This window comes from Paramisgurnus dabryanus, chromosome 1 (assembly GCF_030506205.2).
Source record: "Paramisgurnus dabryanus chromosome 1, PD_genome_1.1, whole genome shotgun sequence".
Taxonomy (NCBI): Eukaryota; Metazoa; Chordata; class Actinopteri; order Cypriniformes; family Cobitidae; genus Paramisgurnus; species Paramisgurnus dabryanus.
The window spans coordinates 58,803,431-58,828,166 of record NC_133337.1 but is presented as its reverse complement, the minus strand read 5'-3'; the positions used below and the strand labels follow the sequence as shown (position 1 = coordinate 58,828,166).

Here is a 24,736-nt window from a genome sequence, read left to right as displayed (position 1 = left end):
ACAGTCTGCTTAAAGCCACATCTGGCAGCGGTGGGATTCGAACCCACGCCCCCGAAGGGACTGGAGCCTTAATCCAGCGCCTTGGACCGCTCGGCCACGCTACCTGCTGGAAACCCTTTTTGCCCGCTTCTGTTGCAGGTGACCCCCGTGGACAGCCTCAATCTCTTTCTGGTGACCTCACTCGCAAAGCAACACCTGCGAAACCATGGCCGTTTCTCAATGGGAAGGCTGCATCATGCATCAAGCCTGGTTCATTCAAGTTAACCGAGCCTTACACTCGCTAGTCACAAGCGTATTACAAAATGATTACAATCAACTAAGAATAATAGTCAACTTTATTATTGTAAGTTTTCTGTAAACAGACAGTCTTTATGACGTATGCAGCCTACAAGATAGACGCCGGTGGCAGCAGACTTCCGATTGAGAAACGCTCAACGTGATGCTTCCAAAGCACATAGATGGCCTAGCTGACATCAAAGCCTATTTAAAACCACTGCTGGCAGCGGTGGGATTCGAAACCACGCCCCCGGAGAGACTGGAGCCTAAATCCAGCGCCTTGGACCGCTCGGCCACGCTACCTCTTGGAGGAGACCTCTTCGAGGAGACCTCTCTGCTGGGATTCCCAAAGCTCGTCAGCAAGCGCTTCTGCCCAACTAAAATGCTTGAGTGCAGAAGCCAGTTGAGTCTCCCAAACCTCTTACAGAAAGATCTGACGCAGTGCCTGACTGCTGGCAATAGAACCTATTTAAAACCACTGCTGGCAGCGGTGGGATTCGAACCCACGCCCCCGGAGAGACTGGAGCCTTAATCCAGCGCCTTGGACCCCTCGGCCAAGCTACCTCTTGGAGGAGACCTCTTGGAGGAGACCTCTTGGAGGAGACCTCTTGGAGGAGACCTCTTGGAGGAGACCTCTTGGAGGAGACCTCTTGGAGGAGACCTCTTGGAGGAGACCTCTTGGAGGAGACCTCTCTGCTAGGATTCCCAAAGCTCGTCAGCAAGCGCTTCTGCCCAACTAAAATGCTTGAGTGCAGAAGCCAGTTGAGTCTCCCAAACCTCTTACAGAAATATCTGACGCAGTGCCTGAGTGCTGGCAATAGAACCTCTTTAAAACTACTCCTGGCAGCGGTGGGATTCGAACCCACGCCCCCGAAGAGACTGAACGTAACAGCGCGTCAATTTTACGGGGACCGCATGCGCTGTGATTGGTCTGCTAGAAAACAAAAGATGGACAAAGTTGAAGAGAGACATTTACCTCGAGCTGCAACAAAAGTGGCTGTCCGTTTACCTCTATCACTGCTGATGCTTCTCTGGGCAAACGTACACAGTAAGCTGCTTCCTCTCCGGCTTTTGCCTTAATACTGTGTACACACCAGCAATACTCCTGTGGACATTAGCGTTCTGCACGTGTAAAGGCACGTCGGCGGGATCAACGGTGCTGGAGTATAAAATAAAGCTCACGACGTAGGTCCTGTGCAGAACTATTGTTCGGCCTTTAGGTCCTGCTGTGTTGAGTAGCACTAACACTAAAGAGCGTTTTCCATGCCTTAGAATTAATGCAAGACAGCTGGTGTTACAGCCTGCTTAAAGCCACATCTGGCAGCGGTGGGATTCGAACCCACGCCCCCGAAGGGACTGGAGCCTTAATCCAGCGCCTTGGACCGCTCGGCCACGCTACCTGCTGGAAACCCTTTTTGCCCGCTTCTGTTGCAGGTGACCCCCCGTGGACAGCCTCAATCTCTTTCTGGGGACCTCACTCGCAAAGCAACACCTGCGAAACCATGGCCGTTTCTCAATGGCAAGGCTGCATCATGCATCAAGCCTGGTTCATTCAAGTTAACCGAGCCTTACACTCGCTAGTCACAAGCGTATTACAAAATGATTACAATCGACTAAGAATAATAGTCAACTTTATTATTGTAAGTTTTCTGTAAACAGAAAGTCTTTATGACGTATGCAGCCTACAAGATAGACGAAGGTGGCAGCAGACTTCCGATTGAGAAACGCTCAACGTGATGCTTCCAAAGCACATAGATGGCCTAGCTGACATCAAAGCCTATTTAAAACCACTGCTGGCAGCGGTGGGATTCGAACCCACGCCCCCGGAGAGACTGGAGCCTAAATCCAGCGACTTGGACCGCTCGGCCACGCTACCTCTTGGGGGAGACCTCTTCGAGGAGACCTCTCTGCTGGGATTCCCAAAGCTCGTCAGCAAGCGCTTCTGCCCAACTAAAATGCTTGAGTGCAGAAGCCAGTTGAGTCTCCCAAACCTCTTACAGAAAGATCTGACGCAGTGCCTGACTGCTGGCAATAGAACCTCTTTAAAACTACTCCTGGCAGCGGTGGGATTCGAACCCACGCCCCTGTAGAGACTGAACGTAACAGCGCGTCAATTTTACGGGGACCGCATGCGCTGTGATTGGTCTGCTAGAAAACAAAAGATGGACAAAGTTGAAGAGAGACATTTACCTCGAGCTGCAACAAAAGTGGCTGTCCGTTTACCTCTATCACTGCTGATGCTTCTCTGGGCAAACGTACACAGCAAGCTGCTTCCTCTCCGGCTTTTGCCTTAATACCGTGTACACACCAGCAATACTCCTGTGGACATTAGCGTTCTGCACGTGTAAAGGCACGTCGGCGGGATCAACGGTGCTGGAGTATAAAATAAAGCTCACGACGTAGGTCCTGTGCAGAACTATTGTTCGGCCTTTAGGTCCTGCTGTGTTGAGTAGCACTAACACTAAAGAGTGTTTTCCATGCCTTAGAATTAATGCAAGACAGCTGGTGTTACAGCCTGCTTAAAGCCACATCTGGCAGCGGTGGGATTCGAACCCACGCCCCCGAAGGGACTGGAGCCTTAATCCAGCGCCTTGGACCGCTCGGCCACGCTACCTGCTGGAAACCCTTTTTGCCCGCTTCTGTTGCAGGTGACCCCCCGTGGACAGCCTCAATCTCTTTCTGGGGACCTCACTCACAAAGCAACACCTGCAAAACCATGGCCGTTTCTCAATGGGAAGGCTGCATCATGCATCAAGCCTGGTTCATTCAAGTTAACCGAGCCTTACACTCGCTAGTCACAAGCGTATTACAAAATGATTACAATCGACTAAGAATAATAGTCAACTTTATTGTTGTTAGTTTTCTGTAAATAGACAGTCTTTATGACGTATGCAGCCTACAAGATAGACGCCGGTGGCAGCAGACTTCCGATTGAGAAACGCTCAACGTGATGCTTCCAAAGCACATAGATGGCCTAGCTGACATCAAAGCCTATTTAAAACCACTGCTGGCAGCGGTGGGATTCAACCCACGCCCCCGGAGAGACTGGAGCCTAAATCCAGCGCCTTGGACCGCTCGGCCACGCTACCTCTTGGAGGAGACCTCTTCGAGGAGACCTCTCTGCTGGGATTCCCAAAGCTCGTCAGCAAGCGCTTCTGCCCAACTAAAATGCTTGAGTGCAGAAGCCAGTTGAGTCAATTAATGCAAGACAGCTGGTGTTACAGCCTGCTTAAAGCCACATCTGGCAGCGGTGGGATTCGAACCCACGCCCCCGAAGGGACTGGAGCCTTAATCCAGCGCCTTGGACCGCTCGGCCACGCTACCTGCTGGAAACCCTTTTTGCCCGCTTCTGTTGCAGGTGACCCCCCGTGGACAGCCTCAATCTCTTTCTGGGGACCTCACTCACAAAGCAACACCTGCAAAACCATGGCCGTTTCTCAATGGGAAGGCTGCATCATGCATCAAGCCTGGTTCATTCAAGTTAACCGAGCCTTACACTCGCTAGTCACAAGCGTATTACAAAATGATTACAATCGACTAAGAATAATAGTCAACTTTATTGTTGTTAGTTTTCTGTAAATAGACAGTCTTTATGACGTATGCAGCCTACAAGATAGACGCCGGTGGCAGCAGACTTCCGATTGAGAAACGCTCAACGTGATGCTTCCAAAGCACATAGATGGCCTAGCTGACATCAAAGCCTATTTAAAACCACTGCTGGCAGCGGTGGGATTCGAACCCACGCCCCCGGAGAGACTGGAGCCTAAATCCAGCGCCTTGGACCGCTCGGCCACGCTACCTCTTGGGGGAGACCTCTTCGAGGAGACCTCTCTGCTGGGATTCCCAAAGCTCGTCAGCAAGCGCTTCTGCCCAACTAAAATGCTTGAGTGCAGAAGCCAGTTGAGTCTCCCAAACCTCTTACAGAAAGATCTGACGCAGTGCCTGACTGCTGGCAATAGAACCTCTTTAAAACTACTCCTGGCAGCGGTGGGATTCGAACCCACGCCCCTGTAGAGACTGAACGTAACAGCGCGTCAATTTTACGGGGACCGCATGCGCTGTGATTGGTCTGCTAGAAAACAAAAGATGGACAAAGTTGAAGAGAGACATTTACCTCGAGCTGCAACAAAAGTGGCTGTCCGTTTACCTCTATCACTGCTGATGCTTCTCTGGGCAAACGTACACAGCAAGCTGCTTCCTCTCCGGCTTTTGCCTTAATACCGTGTACACACCAGCAATACTCCTGTGGACATTAGCGTTCTGCACGTGTAAAGGCACGTCGGCGGGATCAACGGTGCTGGAGTATAAAATAAAGCTCACGACGTAGGTCCTGTGCAGAACTATTGTTCGGCCTTTAGGTCCTGCTGTGTTGAGTAGCACTAACACTAAAGAGTGTTTTCCATGCCTTAGAATTAATGCAAGACAGCTGGTGTTACAGCCTGCTTAAAGCCAAATTTGGCAGCGGTGGGATTCGAACCCACGCCCCCGAAGGGACTGGAGCCTTAATCCAGCGCCTTGGACCGCTCGGCCACGCTACCTGCTGGAAACCCTTTTTGCCCGCTTCTGTTGCAGGTGACCCCCCGTGGACAGCCTCAATCTCTTTCTGGGGACCTCACTCACAAAGCAACACCTGCAAAACCATGGCCGTTTCTCAATGGGAAGGCTGCATCATGCATCAAGCCTGGTTCATTCAAGTTAACCGAGCCTTACACTCGCTAGTCACAAGCGTATTACAAAATGATTACAATCGACTAAGAATAATAGTCAACTTTATTGTTGTTAGTTTTCTGTAAATAGACAGTCTTTATGACGTATGCAGCCTACAAGATAGACGCCGGTGGCAGCAGACTTCCGATTGAGAAACGCTCAACGTGATGCTTCCAAAGCACATAGATGGCCTAGCTGACATCGAAGCCTATTTAAAACCACTGCTGGCAACGGTGGGATTCGAACCCACGCCCCCGGAGAGACTGGAGCCTAAATCCAGCGCCTTGGACCGCTCGGCCACGCTACCTCTTGGAGGAGACCTCTTCGAGGAGACCTCTCTGCTGGGATTCCCAAAGCTCGTCAGCAAGCGCTTCTGCCCAACTAAAATGCTTGAGTGCAGAAGCCAGTTGAGTCTCCCAAACCTCTTACAGAAAGATCTGACGCAGTGCCTGACTGCTGGCAATAGAACCTCTTTAAAACTACTCCTGGCAGCGGTGGGATTCGAACCCACGCCCCCGAAGAGACTAAACGTAACAGCGCGTCAATTTTACGGGGACCGCATGCGCTGTGATTGGTCTGCTAGAAAACAAAAGATGGACAAAGTTGAAGAGAGACATTTACCTCGAGCTGCAACAAAAGTGGCTGTCCGTTTACCTCTATCACTGCTGAAGCTTCTCTGGGCAAACGTACACAGCAAGCTGCTTCCTCTCCAGGTTTTGCCTTAATACCGTGTACACACCAGCAATACTCCTGTGGACATTAGCGTTCTGCACGTGTAAAGGCACGTCGGCGGGATCAACGGTGCTGGAGTATAAAATAAAGCTCACGACGTAGGTCCTGTGCAGAACTATTGTTCGGCCTTTAGGTCCTGCTGTGTTGAGTAGCACTAACACTAAAGAGTGTTTTCCATGCCTTAGAATTAATGCAAGACAGCTGGTGTTACAGCCTGCTTAAAGCCACATTTGGCAGCGGTGGGATTCGAACCCACGCCCCCGAAGGGACTGGAGCCTTAATCCAGCACCTTGGACCGCTCGGCCACGCTACCTGCTGGAAACCCTTTTTGCCCGCTTCTGTTGCAGGTGACCCCCCGTGGACAGCCTCAATCTCTTTCTGGGGACCTCACTCACAAAGCAACACCTGCAAAACCATGGCCGTTTCTCAATGGGAAGGCTGCATCATGCATCAAGCCTGGTTCATTCAAGTTAACCGAGCCTTACACTCGCTAGTCACAAGCGTATTACAAAATGATTACAATCGACTAAGAATAATAGTCAACTTTATTATTGTAAGTTTTCTGTAAACAGACAGTCTTTATGACGTATGCAGCCTACAAGATAGACGCCGGTGGCAGCAGACTTCCGATTGAGAAACGCTCAACGTGATGCTTCCAAAGCACATAGATGGCCTAGCTGACATCAAAGCCTATTTAAAACCACTGCTGGCAGCGGTGGGATTCGAACCCACGCCCCCGGAGAGACTGGAGCCTAAATCCAGCGCCTTGGACCGCTCGGCCACGCTACCTCTTGGAGGAGACCTCTTCGAGGAGACCTCTCTGCTGGGATTCCCAAAGCTCGTCAGCAAGCGCTTCTGCCCAACTAAAATGCTTGAGTGCAGAAGCCAGTTGAGTCTCCCAAACCTCTTACAGAAAGATCTGACGCAGTGCCTGACTGCTGGCAATAGAACCTCTTTAAAACTACTCCTGGCAGCGGTGGGATTCGAACCCACGCCCCCGGAGAGACTGGAGCCTTAATCCAGCGCCTTGGACCCCTCGGCCAAGCTACCTCTTGGAGGAGACCTCTTGGAGGAGACCTCTTGGAGGAGACCTCTTGGAGGAGACCTCTTGGAGGAGACCTCTTGGAGGAGACCTCTTGGAGGAGACCTCTTGGAGGAGACCTCTTGGAGGACAGCCTGCTTAAAGAGAGACTGGAGCCTAAATCCAGCGCCTTGGACCGCTCGGCCACGCTACCTCTTGGGGGAGACCTCTTCGAGGAGACCTCTCTGCTGGGATTCCCAAAGCTCGTCAGCAAGCGCTTCTGCCCAACTAAAATGCTTGAGTGCAGAAGCCAGTTGAGTCTCCCAAACCTCTTACAGAAAGATCTGACGCAGTGCCTGACTGCTGGCAATAGAACCTCTTTAAAACTACTCCTGGCAGCGGTGGGATTCGAACCCACGCCCCTGTAGAGACTGAACGTAACAGCGCGTCAATTTTACGGGGACCGCATGCGCTGTGATTGGTCTGCTAGAAAACAAAAGATGGACAAAGTTGAAGAGAGACATTTACCTCGAGCTGCAACAAAAGTGGCTGTCCGTTTACCTCTATCACTGCTGATGCTTCTCTGGGCAAACGTACACAGCAAGCTGCTTCCTCTCCGGCTTTTGCCTTAATACCGTGTACACACCAGCAATACTCCTGTGGACATTAGCGTTCTGCACGTGTAAAGGCACGTCGGCGGGATCAACGGTGCTGGAGTATAAAATAAAGCTCACGACGTAGGTCCTGTGCAGAACTATTGTTCGGCCTTTAGGTCCTGCTGTGTTGAGTAGCACTAACACTAAAGAGTGTTTTCCATGCCTTAGAATTAATGCAAGACAGCTGGTGTTACAGCCTGCTTAAAGCCACATCTGGCAGCGGTGGGATTCGAACCCACGCCCCCAAAGGGACTGGAGCCTTAATCCAGCGCCTTGGACCGCTCGGCCACGCTACCTGCTGGAAACCCTTTTTGCCCGCTTCTGTTGCAGGTGACCCCCCGTGGACAGCCTCAATCTCTTTCTGGGGACCTCACTCACAAAGCAACACCTGTAAAACCATGGCCGTTTCTCAATGGGAAGGCTGCATCATGCATCAAGCCTGGTTCATTCAAGTTAACCGAGCCTTACACTCGCTAGTCACAAGCGTATTACAAAATGATTACAATCGACTAAGAATAATAGTCAACTTTATTGTTGTTAGTTTTCTGTAAATAGACAGTCTTTATGACGTATGCAGCCTACAAGATAGACGCCGGTGGCAGCAGACTTCCGATTGAGAAACGCTCAACGTGATGCTTCCAAAGCACATAGATGGCCTAGCTGACATCAAAGCCTATTTAAAACCACTGCTGGCAGCGGTGGGATTCAACCCACGCCCCCGGAGAGACTGGAGCCTAAATCCAGCGCCTTGGACCGCTCGGCCACGCTACCTCTTGGAGGAGACCTCTTCGAGGAGACCTCTCTGCTGGGATTCCCAAAGCTCGTCAGCAAGCGCTTCTGCCCAACTAAAATGCTTGAGTGCAGAAGCCAGTTGAGTCAATTAATGCAAGACAGCTGGTGTTACAGCCTGCTTAAAGCCACATCTGGCAGCGGTGGGATTCGAACCCACGCCCCCGAAGGGACTGGAGCCTTAATCCAGCGCCTTGGACCGCTCGGCCACGCTACCTGCTGGAAACCCTTTTTGCCCGCTTCTGTTGCAGGTGACCCCCCGTGGACAGCCTCAATCTCTTTCTGGGGACCTCACTCACAAAGCAACACCTGCAAAACCATGGCCGTTTCTCAATGGGAAGGCTGCATCATGCATCAAGCCTGGTTCATTCAAGTTAACCGAGCCTTACACTCGCTAGTCACAAGCGTATTACAAAATGATTACAATCGACTAAGAATAATAGTCAACTTTATTGTTGTTAGTTTTCTGTAAATAGACAGTCTTTATGACGTATGCAGCCTACAAGATAGACGCCGGTGGCAGCAGACTTCCGATTGAGAAACGCTCAACGTGATGCTTCCAAAGCACATAGATGGCCTAGCTGACATCAAAGCCTATTTAAAACCACTGCTGGCAGCGGTGGGATTCAACCCACGCCCCCGGAGAGACTGGAGCCTAAATCCAGCGCCTTGGACCGCTCGGCCACGCTACCTCTTGGAGGAGACCTCTTCGAGGAGACCTCTCTGCTGGGATTCCCAAAGCTCGTCAGCAAGCGCTTCTGCCCAACTAAAATGCTTGAGTGCAGAAGCCAGTTGAGTCTCCCAAACCTCTTACAGAAAGATCTGACGCAGTGCCTGACTGCTGGCAATAGAACCTCTTTAAAACTACTCCTGGCAGCGGTGGGATTCGAACCCACGCCCCCGAAGAGACTAAACGTAACAGCGCGTCAATTTTACGGGGACCGCATGCGCTGTGATTGGTCTGCTAGAAAACAAAAGATGGACAAAGTTGAAGAGAGACATTTACCTCGAGCTGCAACAAAAGTGGCTGTCCGTTTACCTCTATCACTGCTGATGCTTCTCTGGGCAAACGTACACAGCAAGCTGCTTCCTCTCCAGGTTTTGCCTTAATACCGTGTACACACCAGCAATACTGCTGTGGACATTAGCGTTTTGCACGTGTAAAGGCACGTCGGCGGGATCAACGGTGCTGGAGTATAAAATAAAGCTCACGGCGTAGGTCCTGTGCAGAACTATTGTTCGGCCTTTAGGTCCTGCTGTGTTGAGTAGCACTAACACTAAAGAGCGTTTTCCATGCCTTAGAATTAATGCAAGACAGCTGGTGTTACAGCCTGCTTAAAGCCACATCTGGCAGCGGTGGGATTCGAACCCACGCCCCCGAAGGGACTGGAGCCTTAATCCAGCGCCTTGGACCGCTCGGCCACGCTACCTGCTGGAAACCCTTTTTGCCCGCTTCTGTTGCAGGTGACCCCCCGTGGACAGCCTCAATCTCTTTCTGGGGACCTCACTCGCAAAGCAACACCTGCGAAACCATGGCCGTTTCTCAATGGGAAGGCTGCATCATGCATCAAGCCTGGTTCATTCAAGTTAACCGAGCCTTACACTCGCTAGTCACAAGCGTATTACAAAATGATTACAATCGACTAAGAATAATAGTCAACTTTATTATTGTAAGTTTTCTGTAAACAGACAGTCTTTATGACGTATGCAGCCTACAAGATAGACGCCGGTGGCAGCAGACTTCCGATTGAGAAACGCTCAACGTGATGCTTCCAAAGCACATAGATGGCCTAGCTGACATCAAAGCCTATTTAAAACCACTGCTGGCAGCGGTGGGATTCGAACCCACGCCCCCGGAGAGACTGGAGCCTAAATCCAGCGCCTTGGACCGCTCGGCCACGCTACCTCTTGGGGGAGACCTCTTCGAGGAGACCTCTCTGCTGGGATTCCCAAAGTTCGTCAGCAAGCGCTTCTGCCCAACTAAAATGCTTGAGTGCAGAAGCCAGTTGAGTCTCCCAAACCTCTTACAGAAAGATCTGACGCAGTGCCTGACTGCTGGCAATAGAACCTCTTTAAAACTACTCCTGGCAGCGGTGGGATTCGAACCCACGCCCCTGTAGAGACTGAACGTAACAGCGCGTCAATTTTACGGGGACCGCATGCGCTGTGATTGGTCTGCTAGAAAACAAAAGATGGACAAAGTTGAAGAGAGACATTTACCTCGAGCTGCAACAAAAGTGGCTGTCCGTTTACCTCTATCACTGCTGATGCTTCTCTGGGCAAACGTACACAGCAAGCTGCTTCCTCTCCGGCTTTTGCCTTAATACCGTTTACACACCAGCAATACTCCTGTGGACATTAGCGTTCTGCACGTGTAAAGGCACGTCGGCGGGATCAACGGTGCTGGAGTATAAAATAAAGCTCACGACGTAGGTCCTGTGCAGAACTATTGTTCGGCCTTTAGGTCCTGCTGTGTTGAGTAGCACTAACACTAAAGAGTGTTTTCCATGCCTTAGAATTAATGCAAGACAGCTGGTGTTACAGCCTGCTTAAAGCCACATTTGGCAGCGGTGGGATTCGAACCCACGCCCCCGAAGGGACTGGAGCCTTAATCCAGCGCCTTGGACCGCTCGGCCACGCTACCTGCTGGAAACCCTTTTTGCCCGCTTCTGTTGCAGGTGACCCCCCGTGGACAGCCTCAATCTCTTTCTGGGGACCTCACTCACAAAGCAACACCTGCAAAACCATGGCCGTTTCTCAATGGGAAGGCTGCATCATGCATCAAGCCTGGTTCATTCAAGTTAACCGAGCCTTACACTCGCTAGTCACAAGCGTATTACAAAATGATTACAATCGACTAAGAATAATAGTCAACTTTATTGTTGTTAGTTTTCTGTAAATAGACAGTCTTTATGACGTATGCAGCCTACAAGATAGACGCCGGTGGCAGCAGACTTCCGATTGAGAAACGCTCAACGTGATGCTTCCAAAGCACATAGATGGCCTAGCTGACATCAAAGCCTATTTAAAACCACTGCTGGCAGCGGTGGGATTCAACCCACGCCCCCGGAGAGACTGGAGCCTAAATCCAGCGCCTTGGACCGCTCGGCCACGCTACCTCTTGGAGGAGACCTCTTCGAGGAGACCTCTCTGCTGGGATTCCCAAAGCTCGTCAGCAAGCGCTTCTGCCCAACTAAAATGCTTGAGTGCAGAAGCCAGTTGAGTCTCCCAAACCTCTTACAGAAAGATCTGACGCAGTGCCTGACTGCTGGCAATAGAACCTCTTTAAAACTACTCCTGGCAGCGGTGGGATTCGAACCCACGCCCCCGAAGAGACTAAACGTAACAGCGCGTCAATTTTACGGGGACCGCATGCGCTGTGATTGGTCTGCTAGAAAACAAAAGATGGACAAAGTTGAAGAGAGACATTTACCTCGAGCTGCAACAAAAGTGGCTGTCCGTTTACCTCTATCACTGCTGATGCTTCTCTGGGCAAACGTACACAGCAAGCTGCTTCCTCTCCAGGTTTTGCCTTAATACCGTGTACACACCAGCAATACTGCTGTGGACATTAGCGTTTTGCACGTGTAAAGGCACGTCGGCGGGATCAACGGTGCTGGAGTATAAAATAAAGCTCACGGCGTAGGTCCTGTGCAGAACTATTGTTCGGCCTTTAGGTCCTGCTGTGTTGAGTAGCACTAACACTAAAGAGCGTTTTCCATGCCTTAGAATTAATGCAAGACAGCTGGTGTTACAGTCTGCTTAAAGCCACATCTGGCAGCGGTGGGATTCGAACCCACGCCCCCGAAGGGACTGGAGCCTTAATCCAGCGCCTTGGACCGCTCGGCCACGCTACCTGCTGGAAACCCTTTTTGCCCGCTTCTGTTGCAGGTGACCCCCGTGGACAGCCTCAATCTCTTTCTGGTGACCTCACTCGCAAAGCAACACCTGCGAAACCATGGCCGTTTCTCAATGGGAAGGCTGCATCATGCATCAAGCCTGGTTCATTCAAGTTAACCGAGCCTTACACTCGCTAGTCACAAGCGTATTACAAAATGATTACAATCGACTAAGAATAATAGTCAACTTTATTATTGTAAGTTTTCTGTAAACAGACAGTCTTTATGACGTATGCAGCCTACAAGATAGACGCCGGTGGCAGCAGACTTCCGATTGAGAAACGCTCAACGTGATGCTTCCAAAGCACATAGATGGCCTAGCTGACATCAAAGCCTATTTAAAACCACTGCTGGCAGCGGTGGGATTCGAACCCACACCCCCGGAGAGACTGGAGCCTAAATCCAGCGCCTTGGACCGCTCGGCCACGCTACCTCTTGGAGGAGACCTCTTCGAGGAGACCTCTCTGCTGGGATTCCCAAAGCTCGTCAGCAAGCGCTTCTGCCCAACTAAAATGCTTGAGTGCAGAAGCCAGTTGAGTCTCCCAAACCTCTTACAGAAAGATCTGACGCAGTGCCTGACTGCTGGCAATAGAACCTATTTAAAACCACTGCTGGCAGCGGTGGGATTCGAACCCACGCCCCCGGAGAGACTGGAGCCTAAATCCAGCGCCTTGGACCCCTCGGCCAAGCTACCTCTTGGAGGAGACCTCTTGGAGGAGACCTCTTGGAGGAGACCTCTTGGAGGAGACCTCTTGGAGGAGACCTCTTGGAGGAGACCTCTTGGAGGAGACCTCTTGGAGGAGACCTCTCTGCTAGGATTCCCAAAGCTCGTCAGCAAGCGCTTCTGCCCAACTAAAATGCTTGAGTGCAGAAGCCAGTTGAGTCTCCCAAACCTCTTACAGAAATATCTGACGCAGTGCCTGAGTGCTGGCAATAGAACCTCTTTAAAACTACTCCTGGCAGCGGTGGGATTCGAACCCACGCCCCCTGTTGTGGATTTTTGTAGTGATTATGAAAAATAATTTTCAGCAGAGGGTTCCATTGCCAAAAGATGACTTTATTGCATACAACAATAAGGCCGAGTTGGTGGCCAGGCAACTAAAGAGTCTTTTTCAGAATGCAACCTAATATACAGTTCTCTAAAAGTTGAAACCCCTCCCATGTAGTTGTTTTTAGCATGTTTTTATGTTTGACAGGTGTGGTAACTTCATTCCTTCCAAATGTCAGCCTATGCATTTTTAGCTCTGCTCTCAGTTACCATATTTTAAACTCTGCATACATTGCAGTCTTTAAGACTGCTAGTCTTTAGCTTACAAGCATGAGACATACATTCTTGCAAAACACATTTGAATCTGAATACCATGTTCACCAAAGATATAGTTCTGAATTAAAAATATAGTTCTGAATTAAAAAATCTTCTTCATTCCACCCTTTGAGACTTTCACAAGTCTCACCCAAAGTGCAACTTCATAGTCCAGTTCAATTAAGTCAAGCTAATTAATGGCCCAACTAAGCCATCTTTCCCTTTACCAATGACTAAATCATGCTGCCGCACTTTGGTGGAGTGTGGAACAAACATCTTCTCTTGGAGAAGTAAAAGAACCTACTCCTTCAATTAATAAACCTTTATGATCATAGAATATACTTCATTATGTCATTGTTGCTGTAAAATCAGAGCTCATAAAAACATCCATATTCATCATAAGAGTGGAAATTAGTCAAATACCTTTTCAATTCTTATTATCTTTTTCTGATGTAGTATTACCATTTTCAAACTTTTGCAAAACCCATTTTTGATGCACTTTGTAATTTCCTATATGAAGTAACTTTTCATCTTGATATTTCTATTAACATTTGTTTCAAAATAGGGAGTACACAATAAAATAACAATCCCATTAAAATTGCAAATTCTTAACCTCTGATAATTTGCATCCTTTTCCTAATACCTTTGATAATATTCATCCTTTAACCTATACCTTTAATCATTTGCATCATTTAACCTATAAATCATTTGACATACCAAAATATACCTTTGATAATTTGACAAACCATTTTCCCCAATTTCCTAAATTTAAATTAAACCAACTCCTCAGCATATTTCTTCTTGTTTTAGTTGCAGTTTCTAACCGTAAACTCTTAAGTTTATTGATAGTTTCAATGAATGCCTATTTTGGTGTTGTATTGGTAGGTATAACATTAATCTCCATACAATAAAACTATACCCCTTTGTAGTATCTCATTGTTTTTCTAAGGCTGTTAAAGCATCATTTGTTAAAATTAATAAACCTCTGTTGATTATATTTAATATAATTTATTAATATTTATTTATCAATATTCTAACCATGATTTTATCTCATTTCTTGCTTAAATTGTAATGTATATATGGGAACACCAAACCAATTTAGGGATAAGCTATTTTAGTTTTATCATTTGTTTTCTCAGTATTTTGTCCAAACTTAAAACCATGATGATTTATTGAATTAACCTTAATCTAGTACATATATATTTCTTCTCCAATTGCAAAACTACCATAAGTTATAATTTCCCATCAAATCAAAATTAAACCAAAATAATTCTGCTAACATTACTGTTTGATCTTCATATGTCCACTGCTATGATCTGATTCCCACATTCTTTTTACTGTATACCAGCATTGTCCACCCTTTCCATACCTAAAGCCAAAATTGTTAAGGATTTATAATAGCTTTTGGAATTTTATATTTGATTTGTTCAAGTTCTGTGTTATAGAATATTCCCTTTAAATATCCCTCATCTTTAGTTCCATCAGGTTTACTGTAGCATTCATAATCTTTAGTATTTTTTTTATTTTTTTTTTTCCTATTCTGCCTTTTTTCTATTTTAATGCTTTTATTAACTTTCCAAAATTGAGACTATTTACCAAAATATGCCCTATAAAATTGATATTTAAACCAGAATTTGTCAATTTGTTAAATTGAACACCCCTATAATATCATGTTGACTTTTGATTATTATTACCTTTCATAATTCAGAGTATAATAAGCAATTGTTCATACCAATTTCTCTTAGCTTTGAAAATTACCCATTTGTACTATTCATTATGTTTTTTGTTGTTTCCCATAAAATGTCCAAAATATATTTTTTCCTTCCGTTGTTGTCCTTTTTCTTCTTTAGATGTCCTTGTCTCCTTGTTGTTTTGGTATCTTCAGTATTTTATCTAAATTTTGGTTCTGCAGAGATTATTGTAGAATAAATTCTCACTGGTGTTACTGGTCCTCGCTGAAGTGTTACTGATCCTTGCTGATAGGTGAAAAGTTAATTGAAGAGAAATTTGATTATTGATTGTAGTCATGTGAATTTACCATATGTTGCTGATAATTGTCAAACTGGTTATTAGCTTTATTTTTCAATTTCCATGGCTAATTCCTTAAAGTTTTCCTTGTGTGTCCTTTACACATTATCAGCAGCTTTGTCCCTGTGTATTGCTTATGAACTCCACTGCTTTGCACTCATTGGTTGTTGCTCCTGAAAGTCTCTTCTCATTTACACATTTTTCTTAACTTTGTTGTTGTTGCTTGATATGCCCTGAGTGGTCATTTCTTCGTTCTTTTTTCTCTTTGTAGGCTTGAATTGCTTTTAATTTTTCTGTTGTTGTCTTCTGTATCATGTCTTTTATTATTTTCTTTTCCTCAGCTCTCTTCTTCATTATTGTGTTTAAGTTCTCCTCTGCTCCTCAGCTCTCCTCTTCTGTATCGTGTTTTTGGTTCTCTCCCCAGCTCTCCTCTTCAGTATCGTGTTTTTGTTGTCCTCTTCTCCGACTGGTATTTTAGGAACTCTGTGCAATGGCTCAGATGACATCAGATGTGCTCCTTCCCCCCTGGCCTGCTGTTAGAGCTGCTCTCCCTGCTCCTTGTTTTATGTCACTCTCTCCTTAAGACCCTCAGATCCACTATATCCCATGGCACAATATGGCATTTTATCTCCATCTCCTCATCAGGCTCCTTTTCTTTTTCCTGCACACAAATAGCTTATGCATACAGTTAGTTTTATCATATAAGATCTCATCTTTATTTGCAATTGTTCCAAAAGCTCCATCTGCAGTCGTTCCAGAGGAAGTCCTTTTTGGGGATGAATTTTTGTTATATAGTATTGCGCAGACATTGGTATTGGCATTGGTCGACCAATAAGCATTCCATGCAGTTTTAGTTTGCAGTCTGTCACTCATTATTGCAAGAGACAAAGCATCCAGTCAGTTCAGTTTCATGCTTTCACATTTTTTGCTGAGTTTGACATTGAAGGGATGGTATACTTTTTATGATTAAGGATGGTAAACACATCTTAGTCTTTTCTTTGTTCTTTATTGTTGCAGTATTCACTTTATTGTTTTTAAATAAATGCTGATCTAGGGATTACTTCTTCTATATTTTTTATCCTTATTGTTTGGCACTAGCTTTACCTGTTGAACAGAAACTCAACCAGAAATGTACTCAAATATTGAGACCATTTTTTCACATATGGAGAATAATACCAATTTTTCCTCTTTTTAATCTTTAATTGTAATTAGTTCTTTTATACCTGTTTTTAATTTGAAATTAAAACCACCCATCTGGAAAGGTAACATTTTACTGTACTATAGAATGATTTATCCCCAATGTGTACATTAGATGTCATGAATGTCTTTCTTTGTCCCCTTTTCAGTGCCACAAATTATTCATAACATCCTGCTTGTTCTTTTTTTTCCTTCTATCTTCTAAGTAAGGCTTTTGTATTAACACTATAGAAGCACTACTTCTGTATGGCATTCTGAGGCTTCTTTTGCTTCCAAATCTGCTGTGTTGTTACCATTAATAAAATTATCATTCATTTTTATATAAGTTTAATCTTTTATGATTGCCAATTAATTTAATAATATTGTAGCAGAAATTAACCCCACTTGTCCAGTACATTGAATATATAGTCCCTCATTATTTTGAAAGCCTCTTTGTTCCTATACCAAATTGTATATTGTTTAATTTCATAAAAACATACAAATATTTCTTCTGTTTGAATACTTAAATATATAAAGCAAAGATCAATTACAGTATTTGTCATCTGGGAAAACATTTGTTAGCAATGTGGATCTGGATATCAACTGTTTAGCCTTATAATGTCATTAATTGGATACTTCAATTAGTACTTTGTTCTCTACATCTTTTAACAATTAATACATCTTCTTTATCTTGCATGTTGTTATCATCTGTATTTATTCTTTGCATTTACAAATTATTTTTACTTTAGCACATAAGTCTAATGTTATTCCTAAGCATAATGGATTTATCCCCCTGGATTTGTATAGCTTTTTGTTTTCATCATATCCCATAAATCCTTTTCTTCCCAGACCTTTTCCAGTATACAAGAGACCTGTGGAAATAAATCAGTTACATTAAGTCATTATTCTATTAACTGATTTTCAACCATACTCTTAACTACTTCTTATTTACCTTCCTGTGATGGTATGTCAATTTCTTGTCCTATATTTTATTTTTTCCACTTTTTAAGTTGAATATCTTTCTCATGTTCATATTATAATACACTGAAGTTCCCACTTTGATAACTTTGCATTACAAATTTGTGCTTTAATACATTTCCCCCTTATTCATTGTTTGTTATACATCACTATTATTACACTAATATACATTTGCTTTGATTCAGTTAATATCACTTTAATATACTTGTACCCTTCTGGAGAACACTAAATCCAATGGCTTAATTCAAATTATGCATATCTTCCTAACCAGTAAACAGGAGTGTGATTTTGATATGAGAATAGATATGGTCATGGTTTTGTTTATTGTTTATAGACATACATTGAATTAGCAATACTTGTCCAGAGAATCATATTCTTAACAAATCTTACAACTGGACCATAAACTGGACTTTGAAAGGCTGCTGTCACCCTCCCCCCTTCACTCACAGAGCTGGTACATGGATATAGCAGAAAGTCTCTCCTGGCGTGGCCAGGCTTTTTGTAGTCCCCAGCATGTTTTCTTTGTCTCTCCCAGTTCAAGTTGTTTTCTTTCTGGGATGGTGATGCTGTAAAGTCATTTATGATGGGTACAGGATTCTGGCTTTTTGGAGGAATTGCTGAAAGTAGCTGAACACAAGAGTCATCACTGTTATTCACTTTGCATTTCAAAACAGTGTGGTCATTCTAGGGTCTCCTTCTGGATTTCCCTCAGTCTCTTTTTGATTGTCTTTGAACAAAACTGGATTCTCTGTGTCTCCAAGTTTTCTCTCTGTGCTTTTAGAGTCCAAGCAGTGGCTGCCACACTGCTATGATATGTTCAAAAATAGTCCCTCCTCATGTAACGTTAGTCCACAGGTCAGAGGTTTGGAGGATTTCTTTCATTTCTCCATTGCCACAACTTAGTCCTTCTCCCAGCCCCATGAATGCCTGAGGGTAAGTGATCAGCCTCACAAGGTCCTTAATACCTTTATTAAATTAAGAAATTGTAAGGCCAATGGCCTAAGCCATCCTTTTTTTCCCCATATCCACATTTCTCCATCAGATGACACCTCCTTTTTACTCTCCCTCTCTACTCTCTCCTTATTTTACTTCATTAATTACAGTGCATTGAAAATGCGCTGTACTGTTCTTACTGGGCTTTTTATTATTATTATTACAGTGCATTGAAAATGCGCTGTACTGTTCTTACTGGGCTTTTTATTATTATGTTGGCTTGACAAAGCCAACATACTGATATTGTATTTAAACTTATTATTATGTTGGCTTGAAAAAGCCAACATACTGTTATTGCTTTTAAACTTATTATTATGTTGGCTTTGAAAAAGCCAATATATTGTTATTGCTATTAAACTTATATCTTATTATTCTACCCCAAAATTTCTGACACTAACTCGTCCTAGGGCTTTCAAGCTACATGCACCAAATTTTCCACAGACCTTCAGACTGGTCTGACTTAGTGTGCTATATCTTTTCTAACTGATGGGACCTTCCGAATTCCTAAACGGGGGTCTCGAACACCCCAAAATTTCCATTGACTTAACATTGAGACAAACTTTGACGGGTCATAGCTGTGAGTGAGAAACTTGTAGAAACTTGTGGCTTACCACATTTAAGGTGGCTGACAGGCTCTGTAAGAACATACATCACAATGGGGTGTAAGCTATACCCCTGGGGTGTAAGAGGCCCCCAAAATTTCCCATTGACTTATAATGGGGCAGGAAACATGCCCATATAAGGGAATAAAAGCGTCCCAGATGGAATATCTTTACTTTAGAGTGTCGTAGAGACATGGGGGTGGGCTCATTTTACTCAGTCATCCAATCAGTCTCTTAGGATCGCCCCAAAGCTATTTAGCCACGCCCCTAGCAACAATTTTGGGTACCCTAGCAACATCTCCCATAGACTACCATTATAAAAAGCCCAGATGGATATCTTTACACCAGAGTGTCATAGAGACATAGGGGTGGGCTCATTTTACTCAGGCATCCAATCAGTCTCTTAGGATTCCTACTGAGGTATTAAACCACGCCCCTAGCAACCAATTTGAGCACCCTAGCAACATAATAAACAAAGCCTTATATCTCTGGATCTGAACATCTTAGAGACATGGGGGTTGGGTCTTTGGGTCATGTTAGCTTCATGCTAGCTCCATGCTAAGTCATACTAGCTTCATGCTAGTTTCATGCTAGCTTTATGCTAATTTCATAATAAATCTTGCTAACTTCATGCTAAATCATGCTAACTTCATGTTAAATCTTGTTAGCTGCACGCTAAATAGTGCTAGCTTAATGCTAATCATGCTAGCATCATGCTAATCATGCTAGCTTCACGTTAAATCATGCTAGCTTCATGCTAATCATGCTATTCTCATGCTAACTTCATGTTAATCATGCAAGCCTCGTGCTAGCTTCATGCTAGCTTCATGCTAATCTTGCTAGTTTCATGCTAGCTTCATGCTAATCATGCTAGCATCATGCTAGCTTCATGCTAATCATGCTAGAATCATGCTAGTTTCATGCTTATCATGCTAGCATCATGCTAGCTTCATGCTAATCATGCTAGCATCATGCTAGCTTCATGCTAGCTTCATGCTAGCTACATGCTAATCATGCTAACATCATGCTAGCTTCATGCTAATCATGCTAGCTTCATGCTAATCATGCTAGCATCATGCTAGCTTCATGCTAGCTTCATGCTAGCTTCATGCTATTCATGCTAGCTTCATGCTAATCATGCTAGCATCATGCTAGCTTCATGCTAGCTTCATGCTAATCATGCTAGCTTCATGCTAATCATGCTAGCATCATGCTAGCTTCATGCTAATCATGCTAGCATCATGCTAGCTTCATGCTAGCTACATGCTAATCATGCTAGCATCATGCTAGCTTCATGCTAATCATGCTAGCATCATGCTAGCTTCATGCTAATCATGCTAGCATCATGCTAGCTTCATGCTAATCATGCTAGCATCATGCTAGCTTCATGCTAATCATGCTAGCATCATGCTAGCTTCATGCTAGCTACATACTAATCATGCTAGCATCATGCTAGCTACATGCTAATCATGCTAGCTTCATGCTAATCATGCTAGCATCATGCTAGCTTCATGCTAATCATGCTAACATCATGCTAGCTTCATGCTAGCTACATACTAATCATGCTAACATCATGCTAGCTACATGCTAATCATGCTAGCATCATGCTAGCTTCATGCTAATCATGCTAGCATCATGTTAGCTTCATGCTAGCTTCATGCTAATCATGCTAGCTTCATGCTAGCATCATGGTAGCTTCATGCTAATCATGCTAGCATCATGCTAGCTTCATGCTAATCATGCTAGCATCATGCTAACTTCATGCTAATCATGCTAGCATCATGCTAGCTTCATGCTAATCATGCTAGCATCATGCTAGCTTCATGCTAGCTTCATGCTAATCATGTTAGCTTCATACTTAAACATACTAACTGCCAGATAGCCTACTAAACTAAACTTCTGTCAATCCGTTTTAAACGTTCAGGCTACGCTTTTTCAAGCCAACATAAAGTTTGTCTTCAAACTTTAATATCTAGTTATGTTGGCTTGACAAAGCCAACATACTGATATTGTATTTAAACTTATTATTATTATTCTTCTTCTTCTTCTTCTTCTTCTGAGACTAAAATTTCTGCGGCTAACTCGTCCCACAGCTTTCAAGCTACATCCACGAAATTTTCCACGGACATTCTGACTGGTCTAAAGAAGTGTGCTATATCTTTTTGACGGGATCCGACTTACAGAATTCCTAAAACGGGACATTAAACTTCGGAAAAGTCCCATTTACTTAACATTGCGACAAACTTTGACGGGTCATAGCTGCAAGCGAGAAATTTGTAGAAACTTGTGGGTTACCACTTTTCAAGAGGCTGGCAGGCACTGTGAGAACATACCTCACATTGGGGTGTAAGCTGTACCCCTTGGGTGTAAGAGGCCCCCAAAATTCCCCATTGACTTATAACGGGGCAGGAAACATGCCCATATAAGGGAATAAAAGCGTCCCAGATGGAATATATTCGCTTTACAGTGTCATAGAGACATGGGGGTGGACTCATTTTACTCAGGCATCCAATCAGTCTCTCAGGATCGCCCCATAGCTATTAAGCCACGCCCCTAGCAACCATTTTTGGGCACCCTAGCAACATATCCCATAGACTGCCATTATAAAATGCCCAGATGGATATCTTTGCAGCACAGTGTCACAGAGACATGGGGGTGGGCTCATTTTACTCAGGCATCCAATCACTCTCGGAGGATTCTTATTGAGGTATTAAGCCACGCCCCTAGCAACCAAATATGAGCACCCTAGCAACATAATAAACAATGCCTTATATCTCTGGATCCGAACATCATAGAGACATGGGGGTTTGGTCTTTTGGTCAAGTTAGCCTTATGCTAGCTCCATGCTAAGTCATACTAGCTTCATGCTAGTTTCGTGCTAGCTTTATGCTAATTTCATAATAAATCTTGCTAACTTCATGCTCATCATGCTAGCTTCATACTAATTCATGTTAGCATCATGCTAACTTCATGTTAATTCATGTTAGCATCATGCTAGCTTCATGCTAATTCATGTTAGCTTCGTGCTAGCTTCATGCTAATTCATGTTAGCATCGTGCTAGCTTCATGTTAATTCATGTTAGCATCGTGCAAGCTTCATGTTAATTCATGTTAGCATCGTGCTAGCTTCATGATAATTCATGTTAGCATCGTGCTAGCTTCATGCTAATTCATGTTAGCATCGTGCTAGCTTCATGCTAATTCATGTTAGCATCGTGCTAGCTTCATGCTAATTCATGTTAGCATCGTGCTAGCTTCATGCTAATTCATGTTAGCATCGTGCTAGCTTCATGTTAATTCATGTTAGCATCGTGCTAGCTTCATGCTAATTCATGTTAGCGTCGTGCTAGCTTCATACTAATTCATGTTAGCATCGTGCTAGCTTCATGCTAATTCATGTTAGCGTCGTGCTAGCTTCATGCTAATTCATGTTAGCATCGTGCTAGCTTCATGCTAATTCATGTTAGCATCGTGTTAGCTTCATGCTAATTCATGTTAGCGTCGTGCTAGCTTCATGCTAATTCATGTTAACTTCATGCTAATCATGCTAGCATCCTGCTAATCATGTTAGCATCATGCTAGCTTCATGCTAATTCATGTTAACATCATGCTAGCTTCATGCTAATTCATGATAGCATTATGCTAGCTTCATGCTAATTCATATTAGCATCATGCTAGCTTCATGCTAATTCATGTTAGCATCATGCTAGCTTCATGCTAATTCATGTTAGCATCATGCTAGCTTCATGCTAATTCATGTTAGCACAATGCTAATTCATGTTAGCATCATGCTAGCTTCATGCTAATTTATGTTAGCATCATGTTAGCTTCATGCTAATTCATGTTAGCATCATGCTAGCTTCATGCTAATTTATGTTAGCATCATGCTAGCTTCATGCTAATTCATGTTAGCATCATGCTAGCTTCATGCTAATTCATGTTAGCATCATGCTAGCTTCATGCTAATTCATGTTAGCATCATGCTAGCTTCATGCTAATTCATGTTAGCATCATGGTAGCTTCATGCTAATTCATGCTAGCTTCATGCTAATTCATGTTAACATCATGCTAGCTTCATGCTAATTCATGTTAGCATCATGCTAGCTTCATGCTAATTCATGTTAGCATCATGCTAGCTTCATGCTAATTCATGTTAGCATCATGTTAGCTTCATGCTAATTCATGTTAGCATCATGCTAGCTTCATGCTAATTCATGTTAGCATCATGCTAGCTTCATGCTAATTCATGTTAGCATCATGTTAGCTTCATGCTAATTCATGTTAGCTTCATGCTAATTCATGTTAGCATCATGCTAGCTTCATGCTAATTCATGTTAGCATCATGCTAACTTAGTGCTAAACATGCTAACATGGTAACTTTTGGTATCATGTATACGGAAAGTTATAATACTAAACTAAACTTGTTTTAAATTTCTCTCAATCTGTTTTAAACGTTCAGGCTAGGCTTTGTCAAGCCAACATAAAGTTTGTCTTCAAACTTTTCTATCTAGTTATTATTCTTTCTTCTCCTCCCAAAATTTCTGACACTAACTCGTCCTAGAGCTTTCAAGCTACATGCACCAAATTTTCCACAGACCTTCAGACTGGTCTGACTTAGTGTGCTATATCTTTTCTAACTAATGGGACCTTCCGAATTCCTAAACGGGGGTCTCGAACACCCCAAAATTTCCATTGACTTAACATTGAGACAAACTTTGACAGGTCATAGCTGTGAGTGAGAAACTTGTAGAAACTTGTGGCTTACCACATTTAAGGTGGCTGACAGGCTCTGTAAGAACATACATCACAATGGGGTGTAAGCTATACCCCTGGGGTGTAAGAGGCCCCCAAAATTTCCCATTGACTTATAATGGGGCAGGAAACATACCCATATAAGGGAATAAAAGCATCCCAGATGGAATATCTTTACTTTAGAGTGTCCTAGAGACATGGGGGTTGGACCGTTTTACTTGTGGCTTGAAGGTTGATCATTATGGGATGCCATTTTTCTCCCTAGCAACCAAACTTATTACCCTAGCAACGGAATAAACAAAGCCTTATATCTCCGCTTCAGAACATCATAGAGACACGGGAGTTGGACCGTTTTACTTGTGGCTTGAAGGTTGATCATTATGGGATGCCAATTTTCTCCCTAGCAACCAAACTTAGTACCCTAGCAACGGAATAAACAAAGCCTTATATCTCCGTCTCAGAACATTATAGAGACACGGGGGTTGGACCGTTTTACTTGTGGCTTGAAGGTTGATCATTATGGGATGCCAATTTTCTCCCTAGCAACCAAACTTAGTACCCTAGCAACGGAATAAACAAAGCCTTATATCTCCGCTTCAGAACATCATAGAGACACGGGGGTTGGACCGTTTTACTTGTGGCTTGAAGGTTGATCATTATGGGATGCCAATTTTCTCCCTAGCAACCAAACTTAGTACCCTAGCAACGGAATAAACAAAGCCTTATATCTCCGCTTCAGAACATCATAGAGACACGGGGGTTGGACCGTTTTACTTGTGGCTTGAAGGTTGATCATTATGGGATGCCAATTTTCTCCCTAGCAA

General features: G+C 44.3%; 19 non-coding genes across 19 annotated transcripts; all 19 read right to left on the bottom strand.

Moving 5' to 3' along the window:
• Nucleotides 1–22: 22 nt before the first annotated feature.
• trnal-aag (transfer RNA leucine (anticodon AAG)) lies at nt 23–104 on the bottom strand. The gene has a single exon. It is a non-coding gene; the product is annotated as a tRNA-Leu (tRNA).
• A 393-nt stretch (nt 105–497) lies between these two features.
• On the bottom strand, nt 498–579 carry trnal-uag (transfer RNA leucine (anticodon UAG)). The gene has a single exon. It is a non-coding gene; the product is annotated as a tRNA-Leu (tRNA).
• A 1,015-nt stretch (nt 580–1,594) lies between these two features.
• Nucleotides 1,595–1,676, bottom strand: trnal-aag (transfer RNA leucine (anticodon AAG)). The gene has a single exon. It is a non-coding gene; the product is annotated as a tRNA-Leu (tRNA).
• Nucleotides 1,677–2,070: 394 nt separating this feature from the next.
• trnal-uag (transfer RNA leucine (anticodon UAG)) lies at nt 2,071–2,152 on the bottom strand. The gene has a single exon. It is a non-coding gene; the product is annotated as a tRNA-Leu (tRNA).
• Nucleotides 2,153–2,808: 656 nt separating this feature from the next.
• On the bottom strand, nt 2,809–2,890 carry trnal-aag (transfer RNA leucine (anticodon AAG)). The gene has a single exon. It is a non-coding gene; the product is annotated as a tRNA-Leu (tRNA).
• A 628-nt stretch (nt 2,891–3,518) lies between these two features.
• Nucleotides 3,519–3,600, bottom strand: trnal-aag (transfer RNA leucine (anticodon AAG)). Its single transcript has one exon. It is a non-coding gene; the product is annotated as a tRNA-Leu (tRNA).
• Nucleotides 3,601–3,994: 394 nt separating this feature from the next.
• trnal-uag (transfer RNA leucine (anticodon UAG)) lies at nt 3,995–4,076 on the bottom strand. Its single transcript has one exon. It is a non-coding gene; the product is annotated as a tRNA-Leu (tRNA).
• A 656-nt stretch (nt 4,077–4,732) lies between these two features.
• On the bottom strand, nt 4,733–4,814 carry trnal-aag (transfer RNA leucine (anticodon AAG)). Its single transcript has one exon. It is a non-coding gene; the product is annotated as a tRNA-Leu (tRNA).
• Nucleotides 4,815–5,208: 394 nt separating this feature from the next.
• Nucleotides 5,209–5,290, bottom strand: trnal-uag (transfer RNA leucine (anticodon UAG)). Its single transcript has one exon. It is a non-coding gene; the product is annotated as a tRNA-Leu (tRNA).
• Nucleotides 5,291–5,946: 656 nt separating this feature from the next.
• Nucleotides 5,947–6,028, bottom strand: trnal-aag (transfer RNA leucine (anticodon AAG)). The gene has a single exon. It is a non-coding gene; the product is annotated as a tRNA-Leu (tRNA).
• Nucleotides 6,029–6,422: 394 nt separating this feature from the next.
• trnal-uag (transfer RNA leucine (anticodon UAG)) lies at nt 6,423–6,504 on the bottom strand. Its single transcript has one exon. It is a non-coding gene; the product is annotated as a tRNA-Leu (tRNA).
• Nucleotides 6,505–7,606: 1,102 nt separating this feature from the next.
• On the bottom strand, nt 7,607–7,688 carry trnal-aag (transfer RNA leucine (anticodon AAG)). Its single transcript has one exon. It is a non-coding gene; the product is annotated as a tRNA-Leu (tRNA).
• Nucleotides 7,689–8,316: 628 nt separating this feature from the next.
• Nucleotides 8,317–8,398, bottom strand: trnal-aag (transfer RNA leucine (anticodon AAG)). Its single transcript has one exon. It is a non-coding gene; the product is annotated as a tRNA-Leu (tRNA).
• Nucleotides 8,399–9,529: 1,131 nt separating this feature from the next.
• On the bottom strand, nt 9,530–9,611 carry trnal-aag (transfer RNA leucine (anticodon AAG)). The gene has a single exon. It is a non-coding gene; the product is annotated as a tRNA-Leu (tRNA).
• Nucleotides 9,612–10,005: 394 nt separating this feature from the next.
• trnal-uag (transfer RNA leucine (anticodon UAG)) lies at nt 10,006–10,087 on the bottom strand. The gene has a single exon. It is a non-coding gene; the product is annotated as a tRNA-Leu (tRNA).
• Nucleotides 10,088–10,743: 656 nt separating this feature from the next.
• On the bottom strand, nt 10,744–10,825 carry trnal-aag (transfer RNA leucine (anticodon AAG)). The gene has a single exon. It is a non-coding gene; the product is annotated as a tRNA-Leu (tRNA).
• Nucleotides 10,826–11,956: 1,131 nt separating this feature from the next.
• trnal-aag (transfer RNA leucine (anticodon AAG)) lies at nt 11,957–12,038 on the bottom strand. Its single transcript has one exon. It is a non-coding gene; the product is annotated as a tRNA-Leu (tRNA).
• Nucleotides 12,039–12,431: 393 nt separating this feature from the next.
• Nucleotides 12,432–12,513, bottom strand: trnal-uag (transfer RNA leucine (anticodon UAG)). The gene has a single exon. It is a non-coding gene; the product is annotated as a tRNA-Leu (tRNA).
• Nucleotides 12,514–12,692: 179 nt separating this feature from the next.
• Nucleotides 12,693–12,774, bottom strand: trnal-uag (transfer RNA leucine (anticodon UAG)). The gene has a single exon. It is a non-coding gene; the product is annotated as a tRNA-Leu (tRNA).
• Nucleotides 12,775–24,736: the final 11,962 nt, after the last annotated feature.